This window comes from Hibiscus syriacus, unplaced genomic scaffold, assembly GCF_006381635.1.
Source record: "Hibiscus syriacus cultivar Baekdansim isolate YM2019G1 unplaced genomic scaffold, ASM638163v2 tig00111398_pilon, whole genome shotgun sequence".
NCBI classification, from domain to species: Eukaryota; Viridiplantae; Streptophyta; class Magnoliopsida; order Malvales; family Malvaceae; genus Hibiscus; species Hibiscus syriacus.
The window spans coordinates 666,184-678,205 of NW_024063081.1; the positions used below are offsets into that span (position 1 = coordinate 666,184).

The 12,022-nt window shown below is 34.4% G+C and overlaps 1 pseudogene; it reads left to right on the plus strand.

Annotated features, from left to right (window-relative positions):
• The first annotated feature begins 3,077 nt into the window (after positions 1-3,077).
• Positions 3,078-9,592, plus strand: LOC120161078 (annotated as a pseudogene).
• Positions 9,593-12,022: the final 2,430 nt, after the last annotated feature.

Here is a 12,022-nt window from a genome sequence, read left to right on the forward strand (position 1 = left end):
TATGATGCCTAATTGAATATGAAATATTATGAATGGTAACAATGTATGGTATCTTAGATAAGAATGTACTGAGATTAGGTTATTTACATCTTTCATGGTGGAACCTCATCTTGCAGGTTCCCTATGATGAAGAGCTGATAGTTACGGTATGAAAACTGATCAACACATGTAGTTGTAGATGTGATTGGAAGATGCATTAGCCTACCTAAGGATTCTATAAGAATTATAATATTTGTCTGCATATGACGCCTATTAAGGAATTAACCAATGTAGGTAAGATAATGAAATCATCATCGTGCCCGGCGAGGCCTTGTGGTTTCTCATACTAAGTGATTGAAGTTGTTATGTAATAGTGTTATGTTTAAGGTTATTACATGTCTCTTTTTGTAAACGTGGTAATCTTATCATTCATTAATAAAAAAACGTGTTATTTTATGTCTTCTCTCTATGGCCACTGAGATCAATTTACTTGACCTTTCAATTAGTGTTTTAATGGAGTTCATGAAATATGTAGTCGAACATTCTGCCTTTTGGTATTTCATCTTTGCTTCATTTGTAGGGCGTTCTAAGAGACTTATAATAGTGAAGTCATCTTGTGCACTTACGGTTGCTAGCCTTTATCTTCAAACACAAATTACTTTATATACTGTGCAGTTATTGTAAAAGTCTAGATGTATTGTATCAGGAGGGGTTTCAAAAGTGTTTTTCTAGGATACTATTAGATGCCGAAGGTAATTTACAGTTCCTGTATCAAACTTCTAACTGAGGGCGCGTAGAGGCCACCTATGCATTGAGTCTGTTTTTGGGTATAAAGGAAAAAGACCTCGAGAGTTACCAACATTTTCAACACTTCACATTTGGTATGAGAAGAGTGACATAGATGTGTTATTGCATTGTCAGTTATTTACACAATGCATGATCACAAATTCATGGATCACTCAGAATTTTGGGCTGTCAACAATAACGTTTTGTATGTGTCATGATAATTACATTCAATGTCTAAATTTGTTATTGAGTCGCTAAATCCTGATATCTAAGCAAGTTGTTTGATTGTCGAAGGGTAGTTCTGTTGTACGGCAATCTTAATATATGACTAAATACTTTATCGGAAATGTTAATATTTTTTTAACATTTCCAGTAAAGCGTTACTTAAAACATTATTTTTTTTACTGGAAATGTTAATTTCGCTAACTAATTTCCGGGAGAATCCAATATTAACATTTTTTGTAGAAATATTAATGTTTATGTAGCGTTTTACCTGAAATGTAAACATTTTAGGTAGCGTCTAATATTAACATTTCGGTAGAAAAAATAGTTTTAGGTAGTGCTTTATCTGAAATGTAAAAAATATTAACATTTATGATAATCGTATATTAAAGTTGTCGTACCTGAGACATCATGTACATAGTCTAAGTTGCAATTTCATTTCTTTATATTTCAAATGTGTGTGTTTGGGTATAAAGGAAAGGATCCCGAGAGTTAACCAAAATTTTTCAACACTTACATTTGGTATGAGAAGAGTGATATCGATCTATTATTGCATGGCCAGTTGCTTAAAAAATGCATGATCACAAATTCATGGTAACTCAAAACCTTGAACTGCCACACAATCGTTGTATGTGTCATGATAATTATACTCGATGTCTAAATTTGTTATTGGGTCACTGAGACCTAGTATCTAAGTAAGTTGTTTGGTTGTCGAGGGTGATACGTGATCTATATTATACTTTCATTCTCTATATTTCAAATAATAAATTTATATATATTTTATGTATGTTTATGTCCTTTGCGGAAGTGTTTTGTAATTGTGTTAACACATTATTTGTGATCTTTCAATATTGTGACTGCTTAGTCGAAAAAAATTAAACTTATAAATTTAAAATTTATGATTATATTATATAAAATTTATTCATACCCTAAATAACAAATACCTTTCATATTTTCATACTCTAAACCCAAACATTTAGCTTTACAAACGCTAAACTATTAACTTCGCCAACAATGAATCTCTAATATTATCAACCCTAACCAATAACCTGGAAGTGAACCAAAAGTGATTCCTTTTAAGGATTTAACTAACTTGTCATGTAGCATAAATATACGCATGGTGCAATGAACCTTCTATAAAACACGGCTGATAAAATATAAATTTACTCTTCACAGTATAAATAAATGCCATTTCAAAATTAATCTTTAAAGGACGTTAATTCATAATTATTTTTAAAAGAGTATATTTATGTAAAAGGTCCAAATCATATCCCATTAAATAAAGTCATATATTTAATAAAATTTAATTTTAGGTTAAATAAGATTGAATAGGGAGAACTCGTATATCTTGCTCTAAGTCAGTTGTGAAAATTCTCCTTTATAGATTTATATTATTAGTTAAATTTTGATAGAATATATGTAAATAATACTAATATATAAAATATTAAAAATATGATATTAATTTAAAATTATTTTAATTATATATTATTAAACTAAATATTTTATTAACTAAATTTAAATAAAAAATTATAAAAAAACAATTTCTAAAATTTTGAATCAAATTCAAAATAAATAAAAATATTTTAAACTACAATCCAAAAGAAAAATAAAAACTTACCGATTCGGCAGTTGTCTCCCTAATGTGGACCGGGACGAGGCACGGATCTTGCTCTCTGTGCCCTGCAGTGCAAACTGTCAACAGAGCGGCCAGCTATGGCCTAATATACTACTTTTTCATATTTAACTTTTTACCATCATTTTCTCTAAACAGTTGCATACAAAAATCAACAAAATAAAACCCTGATTCATATAAAAAATTAATATACAAGATAGTAGTAGTTTGTTTTATTTATTAAAAATAAAAGGGAAAAGTATACAAATAATCCCTGAACTTTTAAGGAACTTGCATTTTGGTCACTCAACTTTCCAAATTTGTAATAAAGTCATTAAACTTTAGTTCGTTTTCAGTAAGGTCCTGACGTTACCTCCGTTAGTTTTATCTGACGTGACACGTTAACTCAGTTAAGCCTCCTTCTTTTCTTCTTCTTCTTCCATCAGTATTGCCTTGTGTCAGTGGAAGTGGTACAAAGATGGGGTGTGCTTCAGTATTGCCTATCGCCAGTGGAAACCACTTCTTTATCCAGAAGAGAAGTGATGAATTTTTCAATTCAGAACTACTAGCTTGTCCGGTGAATAATACTTCTTTATTCCTCACAGGGCAAGGTCGTAAGGAATTCTAAAGTTTTCCATCTTCAATGACCCTGCACTAATTCGTTTCATTTTCATTCATGTTCCTCGTAAACATGAATTGATTTTTCTTTAGGCATGCTGGCTTCTTTGTCAGTTTTATATAAATGACTATTTAGATGTAGAAATCATTTTTTATTTCTCATAGTCACTCGCAATAGATTTTGCTTAATCATTTATTTTTTCTGTTTTGGGTTATTGTCATTTGTCAGTTTTAAGATGGGTGTTTTTCAAGAAATTATTAGTTAATCATTTAATGATTCAAATGACGTATGTACAAGGAGCTAATGCTTTAACCGCATAGCCTATGTAAGAGCAAGTTAAAGTTTAGCTGGAACTGTTTGGTTGGGTGTTGGATTGTATTATGTTTTTGTTGCATTATGCAATCGTGAATGCTGCTACTTATGCAAAGAAGGAATGTTGATTTCTTACTCCCATGTGGATGTATGTTTTGTTCACTGGTGAGTGGTGATCATTTAGTTTACCAATCATTTCCAAATTTTTAGATCATTTGTAAATTGAATGCATCTTTTTTGCTGGATGACGGTGGAAGTTTGTAATTGCCTTGTATCTTAGCTTTGGTTCTTTCATGTCTGAAGATATATGCCTTGCATTGTCTTATCTTTTACCATGTTATTTTTCTGCCATGCAGTGTCCTGCACCGTAAAGAAGAAGTTATTTTTATTCCTTGCAGTGTAAAGAAGAAGGGGGTTGACAAAGTTAACGATCAGAGATCTTACTGAAAACGAACTAAAAGTTCAGTGACTGTATTACAAGTTTTAAAAGTTGAGTGACCAAAATGCATGCGTCCTAAAAGTTTAGGGACTATTTATATACTTATAAAAAATATTCAAATTATAATGAAATTTTACAGTTATAATCATAAATTAAACACATAATAAGTATATTTTATTATAATCATTAACACAATAAACTAGTCACTTAACATCAAACAATGGCCATATAAGAAAAAAGTTAAAAAACCTAACTAAATAATTCAAATAACAAGGTAAATATGAATATTTATGAGTGCATTAATAAAAGAATCACACAAGGTGATTAAGTTATTGAAAGATCGCTGACAAACTATAAATCAAAATTGAGCGAGGTGAGAAAACTATCCACGAACTGAAATCGCATATCCAAATCCAATCAGAAGGTCCAAAGTAGGGAAGGTCAACAAAATAACAAATAAGTATCTTCTTAATCAGTGTCAAACCCAACCCTGAAAAATGTATAGACAAAAATAACGATCAAACGACTGAAAATGTGTCATAAAGGTTTATGAAATAGTGCCATAAATACACGACACTACTTATATACAAAGATCATGATCAAAGCAAAACATTCATTTATATTTCATTAAGTTTAGTACGATGGTCTATTAGTAATTTATGGATACTTGGATTCCATCTCATTGTCAAGGTCTATTAGTAATTTATGGATACTTGGATTCCATCTCATTGTCAAGTATCAATACAATACAAATACAATATACTTTCGTCCTCCTCGCCGAGAGACATAGTCCTAATAAATAGTCTCTCTACCTCGCCAAGATTGAAAGTCTTTAAATCATTCGTACTCAAGCGCTATAGAATCTATGACATGCCAATTATATATAGAATTAAACTAATATCAAAGGATTCATTAATTACATTATTGAAACATCGGAAATTGCCATTTTCAATATCGAATTAGCACATAATTATTAGCAAATTTTGAATGGAGCATTTAGCTCACTAACACTTATTGAGCATGACAATTCACGCATCCAACACAATTTACTAGCAAACTCAATTACGTTAAATCAACGGAATTTCATAACAAATCATGTAATCCATACCTTATTTGATAGTATGCTAGTCAAATGCTCGAATTGAGCCAAAATTTATAATTTAAGCATTTTACACAATTTATCTACACAAACCAGATTCACATAGCATATAAACATAAGACGAAATTGATTTCAACAATCTCACCTAATCCAAGTTCATGATATTTCTCGGATTGGCGAATAACTTAACTTAGCTTTCCCCTTTCCTTAGAGAATTCCATCAACTCTTTAGCTACAAGACAAAATTACATTTTCAAGACATTTCTTGGCATCAAAATCATATTCAAAGCATAAACTCAACCAAGCATGAAACCCTAATAAATTTTAGGGTTTAGGGAAACTATTACCAAAGTAAGCTTTCTCACTCTAGAACATTAATGTTCTTCCAGGGAGGTTTAGGGATTTTAGAAAATAGGAAGAAGCTGATTAAAGCAGAAATGGAATAAGAAATTAACTAAATCAAATTTTTATATAAACTAGTTGGTGGAAATTTCCACTATCTCCCATTTTAGGCCAAAAGACCAAGCAAGGACTCGTACTTTCATTTCTCCTTTAATCCAACACTTTCCACTCATTTTAGAAATGGTCTTATCGCACAAGATTCTGATTTCACAAAGCTTTCAAATTAGTCCTTAAATCATTATTTTAACTAATTTCTTTCTTTTCCCTTAATACAATACCGAATCCCATAAATTTTGCTTCAATAACAATCATACCCTTTACTTTTTCTTCCTTTACAATTTAGTCCTTGAAGTTCAATGTAACACTTATCAGTTTAACCCCTTATTGAACTATCTTTTAATCAATCCAACTAAATCGGTTTGAACACACTTCCCAATGATTTAAAGTAATGTTTTTTAATTTGTTTTTTGGATCACTGGATTGAAAAAAAAGGTTGGATTCAGGAATTTGGGGATGTTACACACCCTACGCAGATCCTTGTTCCACATGCAAAAGAAACAAAACAAAACAAAACCTGCCCATCACCTGTCATGGCTGGTGGGACAAAACTATATGGCTTATTTGAGCCCTCCATATACTTGTTTTGAATTTTTTTCTTTGATACCCCATTCATTGATATTTATATTAGTACTTTGTATTGACTTAGCTTATCGAGCTAAAAATATCTGAAACTCTGTTGTAATGGTTAAAAATACTAATGTACTAGTAGTTAATTTGGTTCTCTAAAAACTCTTTCGGTGCTTGGTTAAAAAAAAAAAAAAAAATATTTTGGGCAGTACATCGTCGGATTATCAGCATTTGTACATATTCATATTCTCCATTTTGAGTCTGCAATGGGAAAATTCAGACATCCTTGTACTGGTGCAGATGTTTGTGCTACTACTTTGCAGTGTATCTGATTTGCTCGACTATATTAATCCAAATCCTGATGCCAAAGGGAAAGATGTTGCAGCAGGAAAGAGAAGAAGCTATATTATGAAGGTAGGATGGAGTTTAATTTGTGGTTGGTCAAACTAATTGATGATGATAGGAAACAGACTCAAAAATGGTTCTCTTTAATTATGTCATTTCTTGAAATGAGTTAATATGTAGGTGCTGGCAGTACGGCATTATCTAGATGCCGCCAACCGAGTTTTTTGCAGCTTGTACTTATGGCCAAGAACTATTGAAAGAAATTTGTACTTTCAGGTCCCTAGTTACTGAGTTAGACAAACTGTCATAACCTGATTTTGTGCTTTCATTGAATCTATTCTCAAGCTTTCATGTAATGTTGAAATGGCTTAGCGTGTGTGGAGAACATTGAAACTAGGAACCTTTAGATATGGAGATTTGGAGCTAGCGTGGCATCTATAGGATCTGTTAGAAATATTGTCTCCAGAAATGGATGTCATCCTTCTCTAATAGGAAAAAGAAATTGTGCCTTGTTCAATATAACATATATGACTGTACATTCTCGTCCGCGGAAGGAAAAAGATCTTCCATTCCAACTTGAATTAACAATTTAATTTTAAAGAGGAAAGCATATACATCCTGGTAAAGGCATCATCTTGCGAGGACTCACCAGACAAGCCTGGATAATTGCAAGTCTGTAGATCAGGAAAAGGGAACATTACTATAGGCATGCACTATCAGATGCATTATTTTTTGCTTTTACCCAAAATGCCCCTCTGATGCAATCCTGATTCTTCTCTACAGGTGAAAGGAAAAATACATCCTTCAAGTTGTGAGGAGTCACCTAAAGAGGGTGAAAACAAAGCTTCAGACGAAGAGACATGTGTTTCTAAACCTGAAGATAAACCAGATGCTAATCAGGAAGTGAGCTCTTTGCCAGCACAGTCTCATGCTTCTGTTGCAGAAAAGGCAACAGAGGCAAGATCGGACCTTGATGATCACATCCTATCTCAATCACTTGATGAAGGGATGATGGGTGGAAGCATGTTCAAAGGCTACGAGCATCTGTCTCACTTGGGCGGAGACTAAAGCAGAGACGAGTAACTATAGGCAAGGTTTTCAGTTCTCAGAAAAAGAATGTTGAACCTGATATGGAATTTCCTTTAGTCAAGGCCAGTCATCAAAATATTAGGTATTACCGTTTAAAGAAACGAACAATAGCTCATGGAGGTCATGTGGAGCAGCACACGATTAATCCCTCCCAAGGTTCAAAGTTTGGAAGGGGAATAATTAAAACCGTTGCATACCAGGTTAAGTCCACTCCATCTACTAAAAGTTCAACTGAAATCTCTAGAAATGCAGGTGAGGTGTTTAATTCTCCTGGGGAATCAGCTTCTACCTTTGGACCTAATGATCACTGGCCAACAAAACATTCTATAGTCAGTCTAGGGAAATCTCCTTCATACAAAGAAGTAGCGTTGGCCCCTCCGGGTAGTATCTACAAACTGCATTTTAGGCGTGAAATTAATTGTGTTGATAACCCAGACTTCAACTTTGAAAATATCGAGATAAAATGAATGAAACAAAAAACAACTTTGAGCAGTTGACTACGGGGATGGAAAACATATATGAAAAGAAGAGTGGGAACAATGTAGTGGATTCAACAGATAACCCAAAAGGGGAAATCACAGTTGAAAACAAGGAAGAAACTATGCCAACTACTGTGATGGAAGATAGCTCTTGTTTGACAGTGTCAGAGAGAGTGGAGGGACAAGAACTTGAAGCCGGTGATCATGAGGTTCATGAAGTTGTACAGGATGGCATATTCATAAATAGCATGCTGGATTCAATTAATTCTCCTAACAAGGAACTCTGTGAGAAGGATTTACCTGGAGGTTTTGAACCCCACAGTAATTTGAACTCCACATTGCAAGGGTTAGAAGAACTGAAGGACAAACCCTTAGTCCTAAATTATGATAATTGTCACGGACTTGCCAACAAGAAGTTGTCTGCATCTGCAACTCCTTTCAACCCGTCAACGTCCATTTCACGTGCTTCTTTACTCCCCTTGAACATCACCCTCCCTCCTATACCTGTTCCAGCGGTTGCACCCTGGGCAGTTAACATGCCTCTTCATCCTGCACCACCTACCGTCTTACCAAATCCAATATGCTCTTCCCCTCATTATCCATATCCATCACCTCCTCCAACTCCAAGCATGATACAGTCTCTACCTTTTATGTATACACCCTATACTCAACCCAACCTGTACCAACAATGACCTTTCCTGTAACTAGCGCTCCTTTTCATCCCAGTCAGTTCTCATGGCAGTGCAATGTGAACCCCAGTGTACCCGAGTTCAATCCTGGGACAGTTTGGCCCAGTCATCCAATGGAGATCTCTGTACCATCACCGATTGTTGAGCCAATTTCTGACCGGATATTGAAGCCGAAAATGCAAGGTGATGATACAAACCCAACTTCAGCTCCAATGCTTCCACTGGATATTGATACTATCGAAGAAGCTAAGAAAGAAGTCAACATTTCAGCATCTGAGGCAATAAATAGTCTTAAGTAAGTAGCTAGGGTTAGTTTGGAAAGTATACATGAAAATGGTTGCTTGAATCAAAATATGGTTGATAACTCTGAGAACGTGCTGGGCCAACACAATAACCCAAACAATATAGCTGAAGGCAAGGATGCAATGAAGAGTGATGGTGAGAAAACCTTCAGCATTTTAATAAGGGGTAGAAGAAACCGAAAGCAGACATTGAGAATGCCAATCAGTTTGCTCAGTCGACCATACGGCTCACAATCTTTAAAGTTATATACAAGAGTTGTCAGGGGGAATGAATCTTCAAACTCTTTTGGCTTTTGCTCGAGTGAAAGTTGTACATCTACTGCTACATAGGTGAAAGCTGTATTTCTTGGAAAACAGGATTATCAGGAACATGGTAGAAGAAACAAACTTTGATCAACTCTACAAAGGCAAAGACATATCTTTCTTGCTTCATGGTAACAAATGGAAAACGCCCTTTGGATATGTGATCTAAAATGCAGGTTAGTTTTGTTTAACAGATGCCAGTAATGCCTTTTCTTTTCTTTTTTCAATATTTGAAATTGTGCTGAAAGTGAGGTTTCAGATATGTATAATGCGCATGGCCTGTCTTTCTGTGTTCTGGCTATCTTGGTACTTCTGTTTCTCAAATAAAAATTAGAACATGCTGCTAACCCTTTTAAATTCGTCCTTCTCTCCCAAAATCATACGGAGGAAGTTTCCCTCTGAACGATCATATTAACAACCCGTAAACCTTTTGCAGATTCTGTATATTTGGATTTCTACTTGATTTAGCTGAAAGTAAGAACAAGGAAAGAAGTGGCTTTTCGAATCAGGTATCGTAATTTCTTTTGCTGCTTAGAAAGTTGTAGGAAGTTATCCAAGTGGTTATGAGAAGCTTGAAAACTTTATGCGACTGTTGGTTTGTTCTGAAGATTCAATTGGTAACTAACCAAAGGGGATTGTGACAATTTTGGGATATACATATACTTGGGGTATGTTGAAGACTGATTTTATCATCTTTCTGTTTCAATTCCTCCCCCCCCCCAAAAAAAAATAGCTAATTGACATTGATAATCCATTTCTTCCAACTGTATGACTTCATTTTTGTCTCTTCGTTTTTTTATATTGCTGAAACTAATAAATTGGTGCTGATATTTATTGTTAAGACATAGTTATCTAATTGTGTTTTCTGTTAGGGTATTTTTATTGTTTTTCATTCTTGAATAAATTGTTAAGACAAAAAATTAGCTGACTGTGTTTTCCGTTCGGGTATTGTTATTGTTTTCCATTAGATATATCTGGCTCCAAAATAAAATAAAAATTCATTCTTGAATTAATTAATTGCTTGAGTAATTTGATTTTTATATTTTGTTACGTTTAAAGGTTGAATGTTGAATAAACGTTTATTTGTGTTTTTAACGTAACATGAATATAAATATTGAACAACTTAATTGTTGGAAGGAAAGTCAAAGGAGGGGGCCCGCATGGTTCAAAGGAGGGGCATATGTTTTCTCAACACATTTTTTTAACAAAAATGGTATCGTATTCGGTGTCCTAATTTTTAAATTAAAATTTAAATAGGTTAATTGTAACTTTAGTCATTGTATTTTTTAGGGTATTTATAAGATTAGTCCCTAACCTTCAACTATAAATACCTTAGTTCATTTAGCTTCAAAAATCATCCCAAATCATTTCTTTCTCCCAATACTAGAGAGTTTCTTGTGAGTAGTGAGTGTTTTGTAAACACCTGTAAATTTTCTCTCTTAGTAAAAGATTAGCAACAGTCCGGAGACGTAAACATAATTGGTTGAACTCCGTTATCAATTCCGGGTATTATTTTTTCGCTTTTATTTCGCATTCTCACTAATCTGGTTATAAGAAAATTACTCGTGCTCGTTTTATTTCCCAACGACTGGTATTAGAGCTTTTAGTTGTGAATTTTATCAATTTTTTGCGATGTTACTATTTATTACTATTCATATGAATAGTAAATTTCGTGAATAGAGAAATTTTTCGTCGGCGATACGAATTTGTCGACGGAAAAGTTCTAATACACAGTGGTTCGCAAGAATTGTCAGAAACGATCCAAACGAAGCCAGATTCGAGTGGGAGCAATAGCTGCAGACGAAGGGAATGTGAAAATTGAGAAGTTCGATGGTGCGGATTTTGGCTTTTGGAAGATGCAGATCGAAGATTTTCTGTACCAGAAAAATCTATATCAACCTTTCTCAGGAAAACAACCAGAGGGCATGAAGAATGAAAACTGAGCTCTTCTCGACAGACAAGCCATCGGAGTTAACCGACTGACGTTGTCCCGAAATGTTGCTTTCAACATAGCAAAGGAAAAGACTATGACGGGTTTTATGGCGACTCTCTCCAGTATGTATGAGAAGTCATCGGCCTCAAACAAAGTTCATTTGATGAGACGATTATTCAATTTGCGGATGGCAGAAGGGGCATCGGTGGAACAATACCTAAATGAACTCAACACAATCACAACCCAGTTGAGTTCAGTGGAAATTGAATTCGATGATGTTCGAGCTTTAATTCTCTTATCATCTCTACCAGACAGTTGGAATGCTACTGTTACAGTAGTCAGCAACTCGTCGAGAAACAACAAATTAAAATTCGACGATGTTCGGGATCTGGTATTGAGTGAAGAAATTCGACGAAGAAAATCAGGTGAAGCATCAACATCCTCAGCCTTGCACACAGAGTCTAGAGGGAGAACTTCAGAAAAAAATTCAAATCGTGGCAGATCGAAATCCAAACGGGAAAAATCCAGAATGAGAAAAAGATTTTACCTGCTATAATTGTGGTAATAAGGGTCACTTTAAAAGAGATTACCGAGCACTGAAAAAAGATACCCGCGTACTGGAATCTGCCAACATGATAAAAGAAACAGGTGATGCCATGATTCTAAGCGTCAACAGTCCGATTGAATCATGGATCTTGGATTCAGGGGCATCTTTCCACTCCACCCCATGCCGAGAAATCATGGAGAACTATGTCAGTGGTGATTTTGGGAAGGTTCATCTAGCT